This window comes from Pithys albifrons, chromosome 15 (genome assembly GCF_047495875.1).
Source record: "Pithys albifrons albifrons isolate INPA30051 chromosome 15, PitAlb_v1, whole genome shotgun sequence".
Taxonomy (NCBI): Eukaryota; Metazoa; Chordata; class Aves; order Passeriformes; family Thamnophilidae; genus Pithys; species Pithys albifrons.
Window position 1 is genome coordinate 4,376,699 of NC_092472.1, and position 25,067 is coordinate 4,401,765.

The window sequence follows — 25,067 nt, forward strand, 5'->3', positions numbered from 1 at the left end:
CTCGGTGGAGATCCGTTCCGCTGCTCTCTAAAAGGGTCGCCATCCAGACAGAAGTGGGGGGTCACAGGGGAAGTCCTGGCCTGGTAGCAATGGCACTCTGATGCTTAAAGACTCTCTGTGCCTGCCTCTCCTCCCCCAGGGATGGCAGCCCCAGGGAAGTCACGGGGCTCATCTCCTGCTCCGCTCCAGCGGCGTGCGGCCCCACACCGGATGGGACCGCAGGCGCCAGCGGGACACTGCCGAGACAGGAGCTGGAGCTCATGCAAGGGGCGCCTGGTTCCCACCCTGCCTGTGTCCCCCAGCCGGGTGCCATGGAGGCAACCCCCAGTGATGCTGCTCACCCATCTCAGGCTAGGCTGCACCCCCCACCCTCCTCCTCCTCCTCCTCCTCCTGGATCATGTCCCTGGGCCAGCACTGGGCAGGGGAAGGAAGCCACATGGAGAGCATCCACCCCCAAGCCCCACAGGGATCCCCAGCACCCTCCCCCAAACCCCACCAAGAGCTGCAGTGTCCACCTCCAAATCTCATTGGGCAGCCATGGTGTTCATCTCCACACTCCATGGGCAGCCATGGTGTCCACCTCAAAACACCACCAAAAGCTGCAGTGCCCACCTCCAAATCCCATGAGCAGCCACAGTGTCCACCTCCAAACTTGCCCAAGAGCTGAAACATCCACTTCAAAACCCCATGGTCAGCCACAGTGTCCATCTTCAAACCCCACAAAGGGCTGCAGTGTCCACCTCCAAACAAAATAGGGAGTTGCAGCATCCACCTCCAAGCCCCAAGAGGAGCACAGCATCCACCTTTAACCCCACAGGGAGCCACACCATCCACCTCTAAGCCCTAGTGCTGACCTCCTGCCATGCCCTGGAGTGCCCAGCCCACATGCCCAGCCGCTCCAGCAGAGCCACGGGCTCAGCGGTGACAGCCAGAGCCTTCCCGGAACAGACTCTTATGCCACTGTCCCCGGGGCAACTCCAGGGCAGCTGGGCCCAGTGTGGCTGCAAACACTTGTTGTTGTGAAATTCCTCCTCCTCCTCCCTCCCGAGCATGCACGCACGCACAGGCACCGCCAAGTAATCAGGCTTTAGAGGAGAAAAGCTGCAGGGCTTAGCGGAGCAGGAACCCGCGTCCCCACCCCGGCGGCAGCTGGGGGAGGGCGGCACTGGGAGGAGGCCCCTGGCCTACCCCATCCCTCCATCCTGGCTACCCCGGCAACCTCCTCTCTGGAGGCCAGGCAGGGATGTGGCCAAGTGTGGAGAGCTCTGCTGCGACCCTCGCTCCTGCGCAGGGGTGATGCAACAGAGCGAGGAGCATCGCTGTGCCCACCGCACCCCACTCCTCCTCATCCATCACCCTTTGGGTCCCCTCTCCAATACAATCCCAGGAACCCCGTGACAGCGCAGGACTCTTTCCCAGAGACGTGGCTCGGGCACCGCCGTTAAAACGCTGATGGGGGCAAGGTCTTTGCGCCAACCAGCGCGGTGCCGGCTGCGGAAGCAGCCCTGGTGTCTCACTCCGGTGCCAGAGCCTGCTCGCCCACGGAGAACCCCCCCCCCCCGCCCTGGCGCTGAAAACCGCTTGCTTCAGCTGCTGCGGGATTTAAGATGCAGCGCGGATCGATGCAGGGCTTGGGCTCCAGCCGGGAGCTCGCCAGGCCACGTGGGGAGGGAAGGCTGCGGCGGCAGGACGGGCTGCCCTTCCCCAGCTCCACGCCAGGCAGGGGGATGCTGGCTGGTGGCGAGGTGGGTGCGCCCTAAACGGGTGAGGGGGCCTGGGGGGGTGGGCGAGCTGTTGCCATGCAGCTGAATCACCCATCCTCTCTGCCAGGGAGGTGGGGGACCTCTCCCTGGGGACCGTCGGATGGGTCACACCTTAGTGCCGAAAGCAACGGGCGCTGGGGCCGGAGTGGGGAGCGCAGCAGGAAAAGCACCGGACGGGAGGATATGAGATAAAGCGCCCGGTGGTGTTATCTGACGCCTGCCCGCGGCCGCCTTTCCTGCGGCCCTGCGCCTCTTCCGCCCAGCTCTGTGCCGAGCAGGGAGCCAAGCGCCCGGCTGGATCGGCCCGGGGGTTGCCACCCTGCCCGCTCGCCCTGTGGCACCGTAACCGCCCCGCTGCGGGGCTGCCAGGGGATCTCCAGCCACAACCAGGAACACGCCTTGCATCACCCTGGCAAAGAGCCAAGTTGTGCCCATGTAGGGCTCGATGCCCACAGCCCCACGGCAAGGTCCAGGTGCCAAGGTGGGGAGGACACCAGCTGAAGCCACGCCATGGTCACAATCTCCACTGGCTCCCATCTTCCTCTGCAGCAAGCCAGACCTGCCAGCCTTCCCTGGCTGGTTCCACCATGCCACACAGATCAGGTGCCAGCAGTTCTGAGCTCCCCACTCACAGCTCCCCTCCATCCCCCGGAGATGGATGCAGAGCCTGGCACAGGGCCCCCTGAGCACCTGCAGCTGTGGTGGGTGGCACTGTGGGACAAGGGCACCCCAGCCCACCTGATGCAACCTCCCATCACCCACAGTGACACTGGGCACACACCACTGTGGCCCCCCTCAGCCCCAGAGCTGCAAGGCAGTGCCTGCTGTTGGCACAGGGTGCTGCACCGAGCGGTGCTGAGCTGTGCCGAGCTGTGCCAGCAGCACCACTGCACAATCCTGCCATTGTCCCAGCCACTGCTTTGCCTCCGCCAGCTCCCACCATCTGCAACCACCCGGTGCTGCCCTCAAGCCCCCGGGGCCACCGTGACGGCAGGCACCGGACACGGCGCCTGTGCCAGCTGGGATGGGTCTGTCACCACACTGTCCCCTCCAGGGATCCAGGACCCATGTGCTGGGGTTGCCTGCCTAGTTTGCACAAAAGGGGAGTCCCCCCACTCTTACACTGAGGGACCACCCAGCACAGCAGACATCTCCTTGCCAGCCGCTGCCCAGCCCCATCGTTAATTGCAGTGGGGGGAGGAATTAATGATCTTAATCCTTTCTTTATGACTGACCCAAGTACAGACAAGCAAGGGCCCCCCTTCCTGGTGCTGCCCCTTTTCTGGCCCCCATCCCTGGGGAAGGAACCAGGCAGCGTCATCTGGGTCCCTGTCAGAAGGTGCTTAGTCCCAGCCATGGCATTAAGGGGCACGTGATGGGCTTCCTCACCCGGGTCTTTGTACAGGGCAGCTTAGCAGCCTGGAGGGATGCCAGGGTTCAAGGGGACACCACCAAGGTCAGGAGGCCCCAGTCCACACCCAGGGGGTTCCCAGTCCTTTGCAGGATGCTGCTCCTCCCCTGCAACCAACCGACCTGCCAGGTCCAGGCTGAGCCCACAGGGTCTGAAAGCCAGGTGTCTTGGGATGAGGGACAGCTTCCATGGAGCAGATTGCCCAGAGAAACTGGCTGCCCCATTCCTGGAAGTGTCCAAGGCCAGGTTGGACAGGGCTTGGAACAACCTGGGAGACTGAAGATGTCCCTGCCCATGGAAGGAGGTTGAAATGAAATCTTTAAGATCCCTTCAAACCAAAACCATTTTGTGACTTCCATAGGTCACCCCAAAAGACCTGCCTCACGTCAGCCTGGGATGCTCAGATGGAGAGCGCAGCCATGCTCTGCCATGGTCCTGGGAGATAAAATGGGATTCTCCTCTCCATGGATCTTCCCCCAGCTCTCAGCACCACATTACCCTACATCCCCCTTCCTCTGCCCTGGGGCTCCCTGCACACCGCACACAAGGGACTGTGCTGCAATAGTCCTAACAACTCCAAAATAAATAAAGGTTGCAAAAGGATCATCTCTGGTGGTCCAGCACCCGGAGAAGCCCCTGCCAGCCAATGCACTGAGAGTCCCCCCAGTTGCAGGCACCATTCATTGTCAGTGGGGAGCAGGAGGGAAGCTTCATTTCTCCTAAAAAAATGACGAGCTGCAAATTCCAGCCAGCTCCCCAGTGTTTTCACTGCGTGGCTGGAAAGCCATCAGCTCCTGCCGACCTAAAAAGTCTCATCTTCAGGAGGGAACTTCTGCTTTCCTTTAATTTTAAATAAATCACCCTCCTCCTGGAAAAGCTGCCAGTTGGTCAGCCGTGTACAGACACGGCGTAAAGGGAGAAGAAAGCAGCAAAGCTGAAGCTGAGCTGCTCCCAGGCTCTGGAAACAAAGGGAGAAAATCAAAATTCGCCTTTTTTTAATCCCTGGGTGCTGGGTGGGCACCGGGGGCAGTGGCTTTGTCCACCCACAGCAGTCAGAGGATGAGGACGAAAGGGATCCAGGCATCTTTTCAGCCTGGAGAAAGGCTGCAATTGTCCCCTCCACCGGGTTTTTGTCCCCACTTCCTCCCCCTTGCCAGGCAGAAACCCACCCAGCATGGACCCTACCCCACACCACCATCACCAGCACTCCCTGGTGATGGGTGGATGGACAGACATATGGACAGACTCAGCCATGTCACAGACAGATTGAATTAGGATGACCACCAACAGCAAGAGCATCTCTCCAAGGCATCCCAGGTGCAGGTTCAGGGAGGCTGCAGTGGGAGGTACCTTCCTCTTGCAGCTCAAGGGGCTGGTGGCAGCCCCTGTTCTCCTTAGCCACTCTGGTCAATAGCAGACAGGACCTTGGGATGGCCAGGAGCACAGGACCATGGTGGGAGCAATGCATGTGGAGACAAGACACCCTGGAGGCATCCTGATGTCTGAAACACACCCTGGGATGAGACACCCAGTGGGTAGAACAGGACCATGGCCCTGTAGTGTTGTCATGAGTCAGATGGTCCAGCTGCAACCCAGGTCAAAGGTTCAGGAAAAAAAGTACAACCAGAACACGGTTCAAAGCAGCTCCAACCTCAGCACCATAACACTCGACTCATCTCCCAGGTGCCCCATTTCCACAGCACAGTCAAACCTGCTGCTCCCTCCACCAGGTGACATAGGCCAACTGAAACAGTCGGTGATGTCTCACTGCAGTCTCACCAGCCAGATGTCCAGCAGCAGATGAACCAAGCGAGAAATCAATCTTCGATCTCCCAAGGCTGAATATCCCTGCAGGACACCCATCCAGGGAGAACACGGTGCCTGATAACCAGGAACACCCGGAGGCAAAGACAAGGATGTTGTTTGCAAGCCATCACCTCTGTCAACCCAACAGCCCTCAAGCTCTGCTCTTTGGGTTCATCCTCCCAAGAAGAGCCACTGCTGGAGTGCCATGGAGGTTACCATCACCCACCACCTTTTCTCCAGACATCAAAAGAGGACGCCCAGGCCTGGGGGAGGTTTGGACAGTGCTGTGAATGCTCAGGCTCACCCTGGGCAGCTCAAGGAGTCAGAAGTATGACAGGTCGAGGTATGACAGGTCACCAGATGGGCAACTTGCACAGACATAGTTCATTTCCCATGCTCCAGAGCATCCTTCGAAGGGCTAGTTGTGGCAGCCCCTCTGCTTGTCTCTGCTGCCGAGGTGGCACTGAGGGACGTTAAGAAGCCAACTCCTGAATTAAAAAGGCTATGGAAGATTAAATCCAGCATCTGGAGTTCACCCTGGAAGCAGATGGTGAATCATCATGGTGCACGGAGTGGCTTTCACCCGTCTCCTCCATGCAGGCAGCCACTCAGCCCTGGTGATGCCACCCAAGAGCAGCTCCAGACACACACACAGCCCTGACCAGTGAGGGCCAGGATATGTCCTGCCAGGTGCATCCTCAGAGACACTGTGGCAAGGCCATGCCACATCCTGTTGAGCAGGCAGGAGGTGATGCCATCTTCACAGGTGGGCTCCCTACACCAAGGATCCAGCAAGGGCATATTTTTCCCTGATGGACATGGGTTGTCCCATGTAACCCCATGGTTGTGGTGACCTTCCCAATCTGCCAGCATACCATGCCAGCATGGCAAACACCCCAGAGCCTATCACCAACATGCCCTGGACTTCCAAGGAGGTTACCACTGTGGAGAGCACAAGGATAACCCTGGAGACACTGCTGTCTCCAAGCACATCCTTGAACCTCACCCTGTCACCCTGGCACAGCTGGAGCCACCCCTGCGGGGACCACCCTGTGCCTGGGGCTGCCCCGGCTGGGAAACGTGGCTGCGTCCTGCCTCCGCAGGGTGGTGGTTACGGATTAAGGAGTCTTAAATGTCAGACGACCAGGCGCTCCCTGGAAATCCACTTATCTCCGCTGCCACTCGGAGCGGCCAGAGCCGGGCGGTTATGGAGATAACACGATTTGAAGCGTCCACCCGAGCATTGCAGGGCTGCGGGTGCCCTGCGGACAGCGCCAGGCACCTCCTCCCCTCCTCCGCTCGCCCAGCTGCTGCCCAGAGAGCCGGGTGACGGCCGCGCTGCTCAGCCCAGGGGCTGCACCCACCTGCGCGATCCCCCCCTCCCCAATTCCGGGGGATGAGGGAGGCTTGGCAGCCTCGGTGCTCATCCATCCCCCCCGTGCCAAAGCTGCACCAATTCGCTGCCCAAATCCTAAAACGACTGTAACTAAAACCTACCAGATTGAGCCTGGGGAAGAGCCCCCCTCTCCCGCCTCTCCCCCCTCTCCAAATGGGATTGAACAGATCTGCTCTCGCACGAGCCCAGCTCGCAGCCAAGCAGCATCTGACATTCACGCGCCGTGGCACGGCTCTGCCGCTCGCCCACTCCCCCCAGCTTGGCATCGCCCCGGAGATGCGCCATCAATCCCAGCCCAGCAGAACCCCCCTGCCCCTTACAAAGCTCCCCCACAGACCCTCCTGAAGGGACTCCAGCTCTGTGGTCCAACTAGTTCCCAGTGTTCTCTCTACCAAGGGTGGTCCCCACGGTGATTCAGGGCTGCAAGACTCATGGGACCAGGCAGGATGAGCCCAGGGCACTGGGGACAGGGGGATGGGGCAGGCGAGGTCCAGTGGCAGACGCCAGTAACAACAGGCATCCCAGCAGGAACCCCGAGAAGCTGGGAGGACCAAGGGATGGCTTTGCCCTGGGGAGACCCACAAACAGCCCGCCCAGGCCAAGCTAAGACATGTGAATCACTCTGTTAACAGATGGGGCGATTACAGCGTCAATTACTGGGGGTCTGACTGAGGACCAGGTCACAGAGGGACCCATTGGCAGGTGCAGAGCAACAAGAAAGTTAATTAAAAATAAGGAAAAAAGTTGTAAGCAGAGTTGCATGGCAATACTGGATGGCAAAGACCCCCAAAGCCACCTTCAGTGGTGCTCCAATCTATTCCTGCCGCCTCCAAGTGCCACCTCCAATGGTGCCCAAATCCATTTGTGCCACCTCCAATTGTGCCCAAATACATTAAGTGCCATCCCCAAGTGCCACCTCCAGCAGTGCTCAAATCTATTTGTGCCACCTCCAAATGTCACCTCCAGTAGTGCCCAAATCCATCAGTGCCACCTCCAGGAACATCTCCAGCCTGGAGAGGTCCCCTTGTGGTCCCAGCTCTCTCAAAACCTCATCCCTCTACATGCCACCAGGCAGCTCTGTGGTGGCAGAGCACAAACCACAAGGCAGCTTCAGATCCCAGGAAAGCTGGCAGTGGGAAGGGCCAGTGCACCCAGGCCAGGGTCACCACTTGAGCTTGCCAAGGCCAGCACACTACATGTGAGTTTGGCCACTAATGGGTGTTGGGAACCTTGTGGTGATGAGATCCCAAGCCCCCACGATCCCCACTCTGGAAGGCAACCACTTTGGAAGAACCACTTTTCCACCGGGAAGGCGATGGCCCCGTCGCGAAGCCGCCGGGGTCCGCAGACGGCAGCTACTGACAGATGTCTAAGAGGACGGCGAATAATCCCGTCTTCCTCTGGGAGGATTCGGGTCGCCCTCGCCCTCACCGGGGGTTTATCCATTGTCTGGATCTGCTGGCGGTTGTTATTTTTGGTCAGCACCGCGTTTTGCTTGGCCTCGTTGGCAGGAGGGAAACAGGAGGAAGAAGAGAAAGGGGAGGAAGGCTGCTTTGCCATGGCTTGGCAGGAGGCAGACCAGCTCAGCTTTGGGGGGGAGCAGTGGGGCACCCCACAGCCCTTAGGGAGTCCAGGTATGTCTCCTCCCAGCCCCATAGCCTTGCTGAGCACAGCCAAAGCTCACCACAGCGATGGGACTGGCCAGCCCACACATCCCATTCCCCCTTGGGCCCAGGGGAATGGCTTCCAGTAAGCCCAGTGGGCCAGACAAGCTTGAGAGTTTTTGCAGGAGCAGGTTTTGGAAGGCAGACAGCAGTCAGAGTTCTCTCCAGCACCAAAAGCAAACACAGGGGAGCTCTGTGAGGGATGGGCAAATGCTGCCTGCAACCAGCACCACACCAAACCCTGCCTGCACACCCACATGTGTCTCAGGTCTGTCCAGACAGGCCAAAAAAAGCAGGGGAGCCTCAGGAAGGCAGATCCCCAACCTGCCCTCACCCCAGCACTGCAGAGTCCCAACAGCAGGCCAGCCCTGCTGGCAGGTCTCATCATCCCCAATGGTTTGGGCTCAGCAACACTGCAGGATGCAGCTGAACCAGCCACTGGGATACGCACCTGGATTGCTATGGAGGCACTAGTGAAACCCTGGCACAGGTTGTCCAGGTAAGCTGCAGCATCCCTGGAAGTGTCCAAGGCCAGGCTGGATGGGGCTTGGAGCACCCTGGTTTAGTGGAAGGAGTCCCTGCCCATGGCAGGGGGGTGGAACAAGATGAGCTATAATGTCCCTTCCAACCCAAATCATTCCATAATTCTATGATTCTATCCTTCCGAGCTGAGTACGAGGGGAGGTACAGGCAGAGCTGTGATAAGAGCATCCAGAAGGATGCTCCTAGGGAAAAGACACACAGTCTTGCCTCAAGATTTGTGCTTCTCCCCATCTCCCTGCTAGTGACACAGGGGGCACCCCCACAAGGCAGAGCTCACTATCCATCTCCATGTTGTCTTTCCACCACCTCCCAGTTTGCCTGTGGAACAGGAAGATAATATAAAGCTGCCTCCCCTGCCTCCGTGGGCTCTCGCTCCTACAAGAGATGGAGGGCATGAGCACAAAACTGCCTCTCCTGAGCTTTCCCCAGCTCGGCACTGCTTGTCATTCAAGCAAACCCCGTGGCCTTTAAGCTGCCAAGGTACCAGAGCTGCTCTGGAATCGGGAGTTTGCTCGGCTCCTGCCCTGGAGCAAGGAATCTGAAACGCTGCCACTGGAAACGAAACAGAGCATCCGTCATTTTACTTGCCAGAAATATATCCAGCCCCCAAAAAAAGAAATACTGCCTGCAAAAGAGCCAGCAACAAAGCCCTCGATTCCACCGGCGAAGCAGAGCCCGACGTCGGGCATTTCCACAAGGATCCTGATTCTCTGCCCAATTCAAAAATCACTGGTCAGGAGAGGACCAGACGGGCCAGGAGGGGAGTGCCAGGTCAGGATCAGGATGGCTGGTGGGACCAGCAGCTCTCGCCTAGGATACTACAAGGAAAATCCATGGGTTTGGGAAGAAAAGAGACAGGTGGCAGAGGCAGGGCTGTGGGGGATGAAAGGTCCAAACCAGCTTGGTGAACCCCAGCCAGTCCTGCCACAGGAGTGTCCGAGGGAATCCACACTGCCCGCGGCTCCTGCCAGCATCCTGCCTGCATCCCCGCCCCAGGCAGGCAGGTCGTCACCTCCCAGCCATTCCCAGTCGCATCCCCAGGAAAAGCAGCAGCGCGTTCCCAGCCAGCCCAGCCCCCAGCCCAGGCACGCCAACCCAAATATCTGCGAGAGGCGCTCCCCTCCCTGGGAACGGCGACTCGCCGCAGAGTTCACATGCCCCAGCAATGCCTGATTAAACTCCCAAACTCCAAGGGAATACCCCTGAGGCTGTCTGAAGATAAGCTAGGAGCTAGGCTGCTCTCAGGAAATGCAGGAACTGGGAAAGAGCAATCCCTTTTTTTTCCCTTTTAAATCCAGAATAACACAGAGGAAACCCTGGTGCTCTCTAGCTCAGACACAAGCATTGTCCAAGCTCACTACTGTGCACCCCAAGAGCTTCCCACTCCCTAAGACATCACAGGTGATCCCAGCTCAAAGCCAGATCCTGCTGGAGACAGTGGGGATGGAATGAGAGAGCCCAGGAGAACTCCAGGCAGCACAGGCAAGCAGGCTGGAAGATGCCAAGCAAGTGGATGGTGCTGGAGCCCTGGGCAGAGGGAAGGGTGTTGCCCAGGCCAGCAGATGCCAGGGGAAAGGGAAACCTGCTGCTGACACCTCCAGTACTGGTGATGCTTGGCAGGGACTCCACCACTTTCATTCACCCTAGAGAACACCTCAGACACTGGTTTCACTGGTCTTCGGGTCTCCTGCACTCCTGTCTTTCTCTACTCAGGCTTTTTTGTAATGGATAGACACAGCACTAGACCTGGATCTCCCAAGCCAAGCTCAAAGCCAAGAACAGTGTAGGAAACCACATTAATGCAGCACCCAAAGTGATGGGCAAACTGGAGCATCCCAGGATCAAGAGGAAAATTATATTCATCCTTTCCACACCCATTAGATTCCAGGGATTCTCCAGGACAGGGGAGCCACAGGGAGGGTTTGTACTACATCTTGGGGATCAGGGAGCTGTGCCACTGCCCCATCCCAGCTGATGGGTCTCTGTGACATGGGCTTCAGTGGTGACCAAATGTCATAAGGCAGAAGGTCTGGCTTCTATCAGGACCACAGCTTAGAAGGAGACCTGTGCCCAATACACACCATGCTCTTGGATGGGCAAATGTGCCAGAAACCACAGGCCATGGGTGATGGACTGACCCAAACCAAGCTCTCCTTCGGAGATATCCTCTTGGGTATCTTTCTTGGTTCTCAATGCTTCTTCAAGAATCAGTCCAGGAGGAAGGGCCTCTTCCTTCCCTGTACATGGCAGGATGGAATAACAGCACCCCTAGGTGCAATCTGATGGGAAGAGTCCTTAGGAAAACTGTTCCTGGAAAACTGTTCCTGGAAAACTGTTCCCAGAAAACTGATGGGGTGGCAGGGCAGGGAGGTGTTGTACCAACAAGGCCCAGCTTCTCTCTTTGGTCAGATAACTGTATGGCTGCAGAAAACATCAGGACTGCTACACTACACTGAGATTGTCCCTGGGGGTCTCACACAGACGCAAAACACCAATGTGGCCTTTCCGTGCATGAAGGGAGAGTGGAGGGAAGATGGAGAGATTTTTCACCACTGCCTGTCATGACAGGATGAGGGTCAAGGGGTTTAAACTGACAGAGGTCAGGGTTAGACTGGGGAAAAACTTCCCTGTGAAGTTGGTGAGGCCCTGGCACAGGTTGCCCAGAGAAGCTGCCCCATCCCTGGAAATGTTCAAGGCCAGGTTGGACAGGGCTTGGAGCAACCTGGGCTGGTGGAAGGTGTCCCTGCCCATGGCAGGGGCTGGAACTGGATGAGCTTTAAGGTCCTTTCCAAACCAAAGTGTGATTCTACAACAATCTAACTCCCAGCACTGTGCCTTACCCAAAAAGCACAAGTGACACCTATGAAGCTGGCAGATCTGGCAGATCTCAAGAACCAACCTCAGGACAGTCAGAAAGCAGAGCTGGAGCCCTGGGAAGGAGTAACGGGTCATCATCACCACCACCAGCCACAGCATGAATCAGGACAGTAAGAAACAGAGGGGTTCGCTCTGTGGCCTCAAGGAGAGTAGCCATGGAAAAACCCGTCTACAAGCTGTCACAACACAGACAAAGATAGGGAAAAGCCACAAGACTGAGCCTGGGGAAGCTGGAGCATGAAGGAAACACCACATGGTGGGAGATGGAAAGGCCTTACCGCACTGGAGATGCAATTTGAGGGGACTAATTGCAGGGTGTCAGCATCTGTCTGGGCTTACTGGTCCATCCTGGCCCCAAGTTTTCAGGGGCTACACTATAACTAGAGTTAGATGTCAATACTTCTGCCTTTCTGCACTTCCCCACAAGCTGAGGAACAAGGTGGCAAGCTAGAATGACATGGAACAAGCTGAATGTGGTTGGTGCCTGCCATGTGGTGGTCCACTCCTTCCCCAGTCAGCCCAGGGTGGGTTCAGAGCCCCAGCCTCATTCCATGGACCTGCCTGCTGGACTGGTGACCCCTGCAAGAAAACCGTCTTCCCCCACCTGTACAGAAGGCTTTGATCCCATCAGGACTTTCATCCCTCCTGAAACCCAACACCTACATCCCCATCTCCAGACAGGTCCTCCTGTGACACTGGCAAGTCCCTGGAATGAGAGGGAAGCTCCAGAGAACAAGGCACTTACCCAAAGCGATGATGTTCCCACTACCTGCTCTCAGCTTCCACAATGGACATTCTCCTCCTCTTGCTGCTTCCCCAGCCTCCTTCAACCCGTCCTCCTCCCTCTTCCCCATGCGAGGGGGTCCTGCACCTTGCCCTCAGTGACGTGATCCATGGAGGATGAGCCTGAGCAAGGCCTGGGGATGAGCAGGGGCTATGAGACAAGCAGGGAACCCCACAGATTCCATCCCCCAGTGAGCTGAAGCACCAGGGGATGTCTTGTAGGCAGTGGATTGGTCAAAATGAAAGTCATCCCTTTGGCTGGGATGAGCCACTGGAAATTTAGGGACTGTCCACAACATCCTCCTCAGTGTTGTGACAAAGCTATTTCCATCCCACAGGTTTCACAAAGACCTATCCATGGGGTTTTATTTTTTTCCTCCTTTCATAGTTTCTGACACTTTTGACATAAGGCACATCCGGGTTAAGGGCAGAAAAATTCCCCAGCAACTCCTGACAACGTTCCCCTCAACCATCCTCGTATATCCTGGATGAACCTGCCTGCCCTCTCTGCACCTTTGTCCTACACACTGTGACACATCACAGCATCCAGAGGGGGAGCATCCTCCCCTGAGGATTTTTCAGAGGAAAAATGGACATTTTAACAATGCAACAAAGCCAAACTCCAGCCCCAGGGCTGCAGCCCTCACTATCCCAAGGGAAGCATCCAGCACCCATGGGGGATTCAGGATGGGTGTCTCCAGAGGAGACCCACGGGTGTCCTCATGTCCCCACAGCGGGCACCCCCGCTTCGGCTCAAGGGGCTTAAGTTGCAGCAGTGCAAGTCCCTGCTGCAGCCCCCCGAGGTCTAAGGCTCCCTGAGCTCTTAATGGGCTTATGGAGCTGCTGGGACCAGAGCAGCTCCCCCAGCGCAGCACCCAGGGGGACTTAAAGGCATCCCCAGCACGCAGCCCCCCGTGGCACCGCTGACACCACCCGTCCCTGGCACCATGGTGGCCACCTGCCAGCCCTGGCCGCGCCATCACTGACGGCACCGAGTGCTCAGCCAGCTCTCGCTCCATCCCAAATCCCACACACCTCCTGCTCGCCTCGAGGACAAAGGCAAATGCATGTCCCTCCCCTACAGCAGATCTAATCTCCCCCATGCCATGGCGCTGGCGGGCCATCCACACCTCCATGCCAGTACCTGTGTCTGCAACCTGTACCACACACCTCCACCTCACATCTGTGCCTTGTGCCTGCACACCACTATTATGGCACCCTGTGCCCACACTCCACTGCTCACGCCATCACCATTGCACCCCACATCCTGCCTTACACCTGCACCCCACATCTTGCCCCACATCATAACCCAGGCACATGCAGCTGGACTAGGGGTGCTGTCACTGGGGCAAGACCACCTGCAGGTCCCCCCAGCTCTGGCAGGCTCAGACCCCCTGAAATTCAGGTTGAGGGTGACAGGAGCATGTGCCACTCAGCCCATTTAGGCTGGGGGGGACAGCACACCACCCGATGCCATCCCAGGGAAATCCTGTTTTTGTGGACTTGGATCAAGCACGGGGGACTGGGATCAACGGCCATCCAGGGGAAACCCCACTAGAAACCGGGAAAACCCCACTAGAAAGCAGTAAAACCGCATTCAGTAAATCCCCATTCTCAACCAGCACAAGTTTTGGGGAGGCAGACCCTGGCAGAGATGACTCTGCCCTCCCCTTCATCCTGTTATGGGGGTTTGGACTTAGGCCTTCACATTTTTCCAGAGGGGAAATATATTTAAAAAAGCAAAAAAACCCCAAAACCTAAGCACACTTCTGAGCTTCTGTGAATTCCCTATCAGCTGCTGTACATGCACATGGCACAGAAAAATCCCTAGCAAATTCCTGCTGAAAAATAATAAAAAAAAAGAGGAAAACCCTCCAAAGGCTGAGCTCGCCGGACACAGCATGCCAGGAGGGGCTGACAGAGCTGTTACGGTCTATTGGGCCAATAATCCACAAACTAAGACAGATTTATTGTACATGGCAGATCCTAACAGCTCCAAAGAAACCATCACTGTCTCCCAGTGCTTAGAATTCACTTTCTTGGGGGGGGGAAAAAAGGGGGCCAAAATATGGCTTTACGAGATAAGATGCGTGGTTGGACCATTCTGTGACAGGCAGAATCCTGTGCAAACACATATATGGCTTTTTTTTTCCTTGATAAATAAATATATAAAATATCTCCTCTTCCAAGGCAAGCGCGACTGCATTACCCGTCGGAGCGTTGTCCTTACCACCGGATTACCTGGCTTGGTTTCACCTCCCTTAGCAAGATGGATTTGCAGGGATGTTGTTTCCGCCTCAGTATTACCAACCAAAAAAGGGGGAGATAAAAAATTAAATTAATTAAAGCCAACTTGAGCTTCTGCATCCATCTGGCTTGCTGGGATGGATGAGCTGGGGTCCCCGTCCTTGGAAAGTGCAAGGATCTGATGGGGGAGATGCTGGAGAGGACAGCAGGCGCTTCCCACCGGCACCGCATCGTGATGGCAAGACTGGGATGGGGGGTATTTTGATGATGAGAATGATAACATTAAAAGGGCAGAGCCGGTGCTTTCCCTGTTTCTGGCACACAGGACCCCAGCCGGCGTGGAGCGGCGGGACCAGGAGCGGGATCAGTCCAATCCCGTCGGTAATTGCGGCGTCTGTTCGAATCTCCGCGTCGCTGGAAATCGCGCTGGGCCCGGCTCAGAGCTCCCCGGCGGCTGATCATATCGGACGGGGATCAGAGAGGCTCAGCTAACGGGTTTAGTGCGCGGCTCGTCCCAGCCGGCGCTGCCGCCGAGGCGGGGCCGCCCTCCCGCTCGGCCCGGGGGGGCTGCACGCCCGGGATGCTCCTGGGAAGCGTGGGGAACGAGCATCCCTCAGCGGAACCATGCCTGGGGGGGATGCCCGGTGGGACAGCCAGCCCCGGGTCCCCCTGGCATCATGCCTGGACGGTGGGTTGGGTATGCCATGTGTTCACCCTGCCACCACCCACCACCCCCAGGCTGCGCCCCAAAACCATCCCGGGGGGTGTGAGCAGTGGGAAGCTGGAGCAGGCAACCAGGAGAGAAGCTGTTGGAGACTCAGAGCAATGCCCACGGGCAGGGGTGGATGAAGGGAGGGGAGTTTGCATGAATGCCCCAGCTCCAGCCCCCCGGCTGCACCCCAAAACCATCCCAGGGGGTGGGAGCAGTGGGATGCTGAACCAGACGACCAGAACAGCAGCTCTGAGCTGCACCGGGAGACTCGGAGAGATGCCCTTGGGCAGCGATGGGTGCAGGGAGGAGGTTTGCATGGATGCCCCGGCTCCAGCCCCTGGCTGGCAGCGCAGCAGCGGGATGTGCCGGGACTGGCCGGGTGGCTCCAGGGAGGGAGTCGAACGAGTAATTAGAGCAGGAGGCTGTGAGTCAGCAAACGATGCGTAACCTCGGCGAGGCTGACAATGAGGCAAAAGATGGCAGTTTCGACCGAGAGCGCCGGCTGAAAGGGCACATTTAGATATGCAAAAAGCAGCGACTCCTGACAATCCCAGCGCTGGGACTTGCTCGGCAAACCGTGCTGCTCCGAAGCCACCGTCTGCACCAAGCACTCGACGCCTTCCTCCCAAAATCGCTGTGAATACAGACACGGGTGGGCAGTGCAACGTAGCGGAGTAGCTCCCGAAAATAAACAGCCTTCGGGCGAAGATACCAGGAAGCCTCTGCTCCAGCATCCCATGCTGCCTGGGAAGTGGGACACCAGACTGGGCAGCTGACCTCGCTCCGGATGCCCCGGAGAGAAGTGCAGCCACGGCAGGGGCAACCCTCCTGGCACACCCGCTGCACTCCACGATATTAAGCTTTGGCTTGGAAGCAAATCACAGTTTCGGGCATACGTTTGCCCTCCCCCGTTTTGGGGGGGTCCATCAGGGCTGCAGGCAGGTAGGGCCCTGCAGCCCAGCCGCCCTCGGCGAGGAGAGTTTAATTAACCCCGGACAGCGATCGTTAAACGGCCCGCCCGGGTAATCGATGCGGAAGGGGCAGCTTGCTGCCGAGGGACCATCTGCTCCGGGGAGCGATGGTGGCTCCTCATCCCCCCGTCACCCCTCGCCCTGCGCCTGCCGGGAAGCCACCGCCATGGGGCAGCTGGTTTGGGGGGCTGATCCAAAGCTGAACCCCGGCCGAACCATCCCGGGGGGTTGGGAGCTGCCCCTTGCCTCAACCCTCGCTTCCCGTAAAGCCCCAAGTCCCCGAGCCACGTGATTTCCGACACGGCCCCCCCCCTCCCCCGGCACAAAGCCCACTGGAGGGTCCCTCCAGAGCAAGGCGTTCTCCCCCTTCCCCCCAGCCAGGATGTGGCTGAAGTAAAGCTGGGCAGGGATGTGGCCAAGCATCCCCCGTGCCCCACAGCTATTTTCACTCGCGAGGTGAGTTTGGCGCAGTGTCAGTCTTGAGGGCACAGAGGGTTTGTGTCTTTTGGAGTGTCGGGTCCTACCACCACCCCACCCCACCCCCCCCCCCCCCACCCCCCCCCCCCCGTGCACACCCTACGGCCAGATTCCCAAGGGAATACTCAGAGGGATGCTCTCGGCATCTTGGCATTGCTCAGGGTACCAGTTGTCCTACCATGGGGCACTGTGTCCCTTCCCACCTTCCCCAGCACCCACATGCACCCTGAAACTGCTGGCAGCCCTGGGTCCGTTTTCAACCCTGAATTTCCAAGTTTCTTTTTATTTCCACCCAATACATGGTGCTAAACGTTCAGTGACAGAGGGGCCAGGCAGGGTGTGCCCATTCCCAAGGGACCCAGCAGCTACTCCCCCTGTGGGGCACTGACTGCAGCCCTGGGATGGGGTTCCTGGGCAAATCTGGGATGGATACAGGGAGACCTCTGGCCCCTCACCATGTGGGCACCCCCCAGAGGAACTCTGTGGGGCATCTGAGGGTGCAGCCAACATCAGCACCACATAGCAAAGCCAGACCATGGATGGAAGAGCAGGATTTTGTCCCTCAGGATGTGACCCGTGTCCCAAGTGGCATCTTCTCTCCTATGAGGGGACCTTCTGCCATCATCATATCCTGCCCAGCTCCCAGTGTCAACACATCCCAGGAAGCCCGTGGGGACACAGCGCTGGCATGACCCTACTGGGATGATGCAGACCTCCTGGTCTAGATCTGTCCTGTCACCAGGAAGAGAAAGAGCATGCCCCAGGAGGAGGGCTGCATCCCACAGAACAGAGGAAACACCATGAGGAGCCCAAGGGTGCTTCCACAGCAACTGCTGGCACAAGCCCTGGGACACAGCACAACCCTGGAACCAGGAAAAAGCCCTGTCCCATCCCCTGGCCTACCCTGGGGCAGAGGGGATGGCGCAGCTGCTGCCAACCAAGTCACGGGCAGGGTGACAGATGGGTCCCCAGGCCAGCCAGGGCCATCAGGGTTCAAGGTGACCTGCAAAGCATGAAGAGTTGGGGGCATGTGCCCTCCTGGCCCCATATGTGGAGACACCTTGAGCTTCTCTTCACCTCCCCAGAGCTGCAGATCCCTGGGGAAGGAGACTGGGGTTCTCCCTGCTCCAACAGCAGCAGTTCAGCTAGCAAGGAAAGGTGGACCCTGCATCCATGCACACCCACTCTTACACACCGGCACCATGACGTGGGCACCAGCTTGAGGGTCACTCTGCTCCAGGAGAAGATCCTGGGAGATTCAACTTCTGATTGCCAGGACGGAGAGCAGGCTCAGGCTCCGGCATGGAGTTGTTTGGGTGAGGGTTTGCCAGGACACCCACCACACCTGAGCTCCCAGGGGAACACCCAGAGGGATACCAGCACCCAACCACTGGGAATGGGAATGAGATGACCCTTCCCATCACTGCCTGTCCAGGAAGGGATGCCCATGGCAATGGAAGAGCAGCTGGAATGCTGTGGGCAGGAGGCAGTGGGGAAGACCCCTGAACAGCTTCACTGCAGGAGGGAAACTGAGGCAGGGAAGGGCTGGAATGGGCCCACACACTTGGTGCAGCAAAGGGACCCAGAACCAGCCTTTCCATCTACTTCCCCTCCCAAGGCCACCCCATACGGAGGACAGGGAGCAAGGAGAGAGCAGGAACAATCTCCAGCCCTGCCACTACCAGACCCCAGCAAAGGATACAGGATAGCACATCCTCAGTGGGGTGCCCTACCCAGCCCTCTTAGGAAGGTCCACCCCTCAAACTGGGGCTCAGCCCCAGAACCAGCACTTAGCCCCCCCCCCCCAAACCACAGCTCAACCTCTGAGCCACTGCTCAGCCCCGTGAAACAGTGCTCAACCACCCAAACTGGTGCTTGGTGCCCAAACTGATCCTCAGCTTCTCAAAACAGTGCTCAAACCACAAGCCAGCACTGAACCCCTGAGTGGGTGCTGAACACCATGGAACAGTACTTGACCACTGAGATGGTTCTCAGCCCCCCAAAATACTGTTCAACTCCCAGGCTGGTGCTCAGCCCCCTGACCCAGCACTCAGCCCATGAGGCAGTCCTCAGATCCTCAAAACAGTGCTTGACCCCCCCAAGCTGGTGCTCAGCCCCTGACCCAGAACTCAGCCACTGAGCTGTTGCTCAGCCTCCCAAGTGGTGCACAACTCCCAAGTCAAAGCTCAGACATCAGACTGAGGTTCAGGCCTCCAAAACAATGTTGGTTCAGTCCCCCAAAATGGTACTCAACCCTCATGCTGGTGCTCAGCCTCCCAAAACAACGCATGGCCCTCAAGTTGGTGCTCAGCCCCTCTAAACAGCACTCAATCCCCCAAAACAATGCTCGACCCCCAAGCCAGTTCTCAGCTCCCCAAAATGGTGCTCAGCCCCTCAAGCCAGTGCTCAAAATCCCAAAATGATGCTTGACACCCAGCCAGTGCTCCGCCCTCCAAAACAGTGCTCAACCTTCCCAAAACAGTGTTTGACTCCCAATACAGTGCTCATTCTCCCAAAAAGCCTCATCCCCAATGGAAGGGTAAGCCATCCCATGGTCCACCCCAGGGATGGCCACTCCAGTTTCCTCCCAGTACACATACTGGCCACATGGTCCTTCAGAACAGCCAGACAGCCCAGAGGGGTCTCCCCACTTTCCTTTGCCCCTGGTCTCACCATCTCCCCCCTCCATCACCAAGGGGTCATGGGAGCACCATGGCAGGGAAGGCACTCCCTCTGCACCCCATTGGCTGTAGGAGGGAATATGACCCCCATTCCATGTCCTGGAGGAGACCCCCTTGTCCCCTTTCCCAACACTTCCCAGGGGAGCATCAGCAATAGGAAAGACAAGATTTGCAAGCCTATGTTGGGAGCACCCCCAGCCCCAACGCCATGAAGGGTGGGAGGCCCAGAAAAAGATGAGGTCCCTGTTACCCTCAGAGGTGGCTGCGGGGTGGGATGGTTTGTGGGATGCAGACCAGTGGGCTTGGGTAGGATAAGACAACATCTCACTTCTAACAGGAGCAACTGCTGGTGGAGGGGAACTTATTCCCCACTGCCAGGGTGTTTTCCAGCCCTATCCATCGAGCTATCAACCTTTGGGATGAGCTGCTGAAGCTGCCCACACACAGCCCAGTGCCAGCTATTTCCAGGAATAGGCTGTCAGTGGTTATGAATATGGTTGTCCCATCCAAAAATCCCCTCTCCAGCACCAGCCACAGGCAGCCTGGAGACCCCCAGGGACTGGCCACTGGCCTCCCAAGTCCCCCATTCCCCTATAGGTCCCCCATGCATTTTCCTCCACCTCCCGTATACCCATCCCGACTCTGGCATCTCCAGACCCCTGGACACAGCCCCCATCCCTGCCCCATCCTCACATCCCTCCCTGCCATCCCCCACCCCAACAGAACGTCCCCCACCCCTAATGGAACCGGCTGCCGCATGGATTCATCCCAGTTTAATCTTCACGGTGCATCAGCACGGGGGAGAGAACACAACGCTTTTCCTTTTTTTTTTTTTTTTGGGTCTTAATCCTTACCTGGGGTCAGATTTACCAATCCTCCTGCTAATCCCCCAAGCCTTCGAAAAGCAAAGGGCCCCCCTCCTCTGCCACCCCCGGGGAGCACCCACAGCCCCAGGGTGCCTCAGGATTAGCACTCCAGGTGACTCCAATTCTTCCCAGTGAGGCGGCAATACATGTTTTTAACGGCTTTTTTTATTTAAGCAACCTGAATATGAGGATCCGGAGGAGGGAGGTAACACATGGGTGGGGAGATGGAGGTAAAGCCTGGGCGGGTCTTAACTCAACTAATGGACTTGGATATTTGGGAACTATTCAGGGAAAAGATGAGAAACCGCTTCTTAGAAAGCATTCAGTGCCATTCCCTGCCTCAGTTTACCCATTTGTAGAGATGACAAGTCACTCCCTCTCCTGGGGATTCAGATGGCACTGGCTGTCCCTGAACAACCTCCAGGTCACCCCTAGTGCTGGGGGGACAGGACTGGGAATCACCTCAGGACTCTGCAGGTCGGAGGGCTGGGGTCTGCAGATGGGGGATAAGGGTCCCTGTGGATCTGGGGGAACAAGGGTTTCTGTGGATTGGGGGGAATGGGGATCCCTGTGGATGAAGAACACAGGGCTCTGAAGATGAAGGGACAGGGTTCTCAACAGAAGGGGTGGTGGAAACAGAAACCTGAAGATGGGGGTAGCATGAGGCTTTGAAGATGGTGGGACAGGAGTCCCTGAAGAAGAAGGGACGGGGTCCCTACAGATGAGGGAAGAGGGGGCTCTGTATAAGAGGGTTGACAAGGGGCTTTGCAGATGAGGAGGGGACAAGGTGGACGGGATTCCCCACAGATGGAGGGGACAAGGCCCCTTGCAGGTGGGGAGGGACAGAGAGGACAGGGGTCCCTGCAGAAGGAGAGGTCAGAGGTTCTTACAGACAGGGGGGACAAATGCCTTGAAGACAGGAGGGGGACAGAGGGGACTGGGGTCCCTGCAGGTGCGGGGACAGGAGCAACAGAGGTCCCTGCAGATGGTGAGACGGGGTCCCTGCAGATGCAGGGGGACAGAGGCCTCTACAAACCCGCCCTTCCCACGCCAACCTCCTGCTGTGCCCCCACCATACCGGGGTTGCCCCCTGCCTCTGCTGCAGTGGGGGCTGTGCAGAGCCCCCTGGCATGGTGGGAGGCAGGGGCTGCCAGCAGCCCTGCCCTGACCCCCGTCCACCCGCGGCGGCGGGCGAGATAACCGGTTATGGCAGCGCAGCCCTCGCCGCGACACCGCGCACGCTCGACCGTGGCCGGCACCTCGCCGCGCCAGCCTGGAATTTGCAAGCTGTCCTGATGCATTAAAGCGCAAACGCCTGGCGTCCAGCTCCCAGCCCTGTGCCCGGCTGTGCCAGGCCATGGCATCCCCTCCCCGGGGACGCCGACGCGGGGCCAGCTGTCCCCAAAGGCGGCCAGAGCCACCACCGTCATCTTCGTCCCCCACGTTTACTTCTCTGCCCCCAGCCCCAGCTTTAAATAGCGGGATGGGGAGATGGTGCCAGGCTCACGCTGAGGCAGGGGACTCTGGGGACATCAAGAGCCAGTGCTGGTGCTGGGGTCAGGCAAAAGCACAGCAGGGCCAGTAGCAACAGAGCCCCTTCCAGCGGGCAGTCTGTTGTGCCAACCAGGGCATAGAGGGGATGGGAGGTCACAGAGGGACATGGATGGAGAAACGAACAGGATACTCCACTAGCCATCCCAAGGACAAAGACATGGGACCCCGAGGTGACGCAGCACTGCAAGGACCACCCTGGAGAGCCAGACAGAGGAGGGCTGCAGTCCTCTTGGGCAGCATCCATTCCCTGGGGTTCCCAGGGTCCCCCCTCCTTTGCGCCCAGACTTGCACCACATGCACCCCAAGTCCACTCCCTACACTGGGTGCTTCCCATGGATGCCAGAGGGGAAGGTGGGGAAGGACAGCCCAGCCTGGCACTCACAATTCAGTGTCCAGCCAGCACCCACCATCCCATATCCACCACCCAGATGCCTTTCAGATTCCCTGGGAGCCCCCAGGATGACTGTCATGCATACCATGGGATCCACTCCAGGTCCTTCCAGCTGGCTGGGTGTGCTGCAGGAGGACTGGGCACCTGCCAAGGCTGTGGGCAGAGGGGACACCCTGCTCTCCAGCACCAGCACACACTTGCCCATCGCCCACATGCCCAACAATGCTCTCAATTCACCACCAACACCCACCCAACAGCCACCAGGACACAGCCATTCCCTGGATGGGCAGGATGGACTCAACCAGCCATGCCAACCCCAGCCAGCGCAGGGGCAAATGGCAGCGGGATGCCCGTGGGAGGAGGGAATGAGGGAACAGCAACAGCCGGCTGGAATAGGAGTGTGAAGAAACGGCTCTTGCGTGCTCTGTCCGGAGCCAGCTAACGAGGCCATATTTGAAATGCTTCGCATACCTCCGGTCATCAGATTAGTGAGATGCAGAAGGTAAAGCAGAGGGCAAGAGGAGCGCTCCCAGCCAGCGATCCTCGGCCAAGCGCTCCCACCGGCTGCAGGAACTGGGGGAAAAGTCCCCAGCTGGCAGTGGGGTGCAGGGCACAGAGCAGCCATAGGGACCCCATGAATGATGGGTGCCTGGGATGTACCCCCCTGCTGTGATCCCAGTGGTCACAGGGACCCCATGAATGATGGGTGCCTGGGATGTACCCCCCTGCTGTGATCCCAGTGGTCACAGGGACACCAGGAGCAATGGGTGCCTGGGATGTACCTCTCTGCTGTGATCCCAGTGGTCACAGGGACACCAGGAGCAATGGGTGCCTGGGATGTACCTCTCTGCTGTGATCCCAGTGGTCACAGGGACACCAGGAGCAATGGGTGCCTGAAATGTACCCCCCTGATGTGATCCCAGTGGTCACAGGGACACCAGGAGCAATGGGTACCTGGGATGTACCCCCCTGCTGTGATCCCAGTGGTCACAGGGACACCAGGAGCAATGGGTGCCTGGGATGTACCTCCCTGCTGTGATCCCAGTGGTCACAGGGACACCAGGAGCAATGGGTACCTGGGATGTACCCCCCTGCTGTGATCCCAGTGGTCACAGGGACACCAGGAGCAATGGGATGTACCTCCCTGCTGTGATCCCAGTGGCCACAGGCACTGTGGGAACAGTGGGTGCCTCGGATGTACCTCCCTGCTGTGATCCCAGTGGTCACAGGGACACCAGGAGCAATGGGTACCTGAAATGTACCCCCCTGATGTGATCCCAGTGGCCACAGGCACCCTGGGAGCAGTAGGTGCCTAGGATGTACTTCTCTGCTGTGACCCCAGTGGTCACAGGGACACCAGGAGCAGTGGGTACCTGGGATCTACCTCTCTGCTGTGATCCCAGCAGGACAGGGTGGTGATGCAGGAGAGGAAGGTGGGGAAGGACAACCCAACCTGCTGCCATGTCCTGGTCACCAGCCACCGCCACCACTCACCTCACCATGGCCCAGGTGAGATTTGGACCTGCTGAAAGACTTTCCAACACATTACAGGGGCTTACAGGAAAGCCAGAGAGAGACTTTTCACCAGGGCCTACCGTGACGGGAGAAGGGGCAAGGGTTTTAAACTGACACACGCCAGGGTTGGATATTAGGAAGAAATTTTTCCCAGTGAGGGTGGTCAGGCCCTGGCACAGGCTGCCCAAAAAAGCTGTGGCTGCCCCATCCCTGGAAGTGTCCAAGGCCAGGCTGGATGGGGCTTGGAGCAACCTGGTCTAGTGGAGAGTTTCCCTGCCCATGGGAACAAGATGAGCTTCCAGGTCCCTTCCAACCCAGGCCATCCTTTGAGTCTATAAAAGGAGTGAGACCCCACACAGCCTTCAGGTACCTTCTGTAGGCACAGCTCGTTTGCCATCCCCAAGACATCAACACTCCTTGGGCATAAATGGCCCTCCCTGGTCCTGCTCCAGGTCCAGAAGAGGCTGGAGAGCAGGAACCTGCCTCTGAGCGGCAAGTGGGTGCAGAGGAGTAAAAGCAAATGCTTGGGACCCTTAAGGGTCAGCATGTTCAAGTGAGAGCCTCTCAGTCTTCAGGATGATCAAGTAAGGACAGGACTCAAGACTCAGATTTGGACCTTGAAATCCAGTCTGTAAGGGCAATAAAAAGGCACAAAAGTCACAATTGCAAGTCCCAGCAAAAAGAAGAAATAACTAATGACACCAAGACCCTTGGGGACACCTGGGGATTTAGTGGATGGAGCTTCATTGCTTATTTGGGCACAGCTGAAGTCTCCATAAGGAAGACTGTGGGAGATAGATACTGCCCAGATATCCCTATGAAGAGCTGGAGCATGAACTCAAAAGTGGGACCAGGGCCACCTCCAGCCATGGGCAACCAGGGACAGCAGCACCAGAGAAGGTCAGAGGGGAACATGCCCAGTTTCATCACACCAGAGCACAAACCCAACCCTCACTCCAGCCTGGGCCATCCCCAAGGAGCTCAGCACATGCTCAGCAAACCTATGCCAGAGTCAACTGAGTGTTTCATGGGTGGCAGAAGCCACCCAGACCCCGCTGGAGTCACTCACGAGGCCAGAACAGCACTGTTCCCAGCCCTGCCACCACCCAGGTGACAATCAGACCCTGGGGATGAAGCCCATCTCACAAGTGCCCAGAAATGACTCCATGGGCAGGTCCCATCCATCACCCACACCACACCCTCACTGAAGTATTGCAGGGCTGCCACAGAGCAGAGCCAGTGACCCAAGCCCTTTTCCACCTCCCACCTCTGAGCTGGGACAGAGGGTGGGGATGGAAAAGCACATCCTGCTTGGAAAATCAGCAAACAGCTGGTTTTTTTCATCCTTTGCCATTAATTCCAGGGTCACAGCCGACACACACCCTCCCATGCCCAGGCCACCAAGCTGC

General features: G+C 58.0%; 1 protein-coding gene across 3 annotated transcripts in view; it reads right to left on the reverse strand.

Annotated features, from left to right (window-relative positions):
- CXXC5 (CXXC finger protein 5) overlaps positions 1-25,067 on the reverse strand; it is a 37,542-nt gene that overhangs the window by 7,008 nt on the left and 5,467 nt on the right. The window contains exon 1 of one of the 3 annotated variants that reach the window (XM_071570141.1): positions 6,479-6,504. The exons of the other annotated variants lie outside the window; for them this stretch is intronic. The gene's annotated coding sequence lies outside the window, so the exon portion shown is untranslated. Of the gene's footprint in view, positions 1-6,478; positions 6,505-25,067 lie in introns of those variants that run through there. 3 annotated transcript variants of the gene reach the window in all.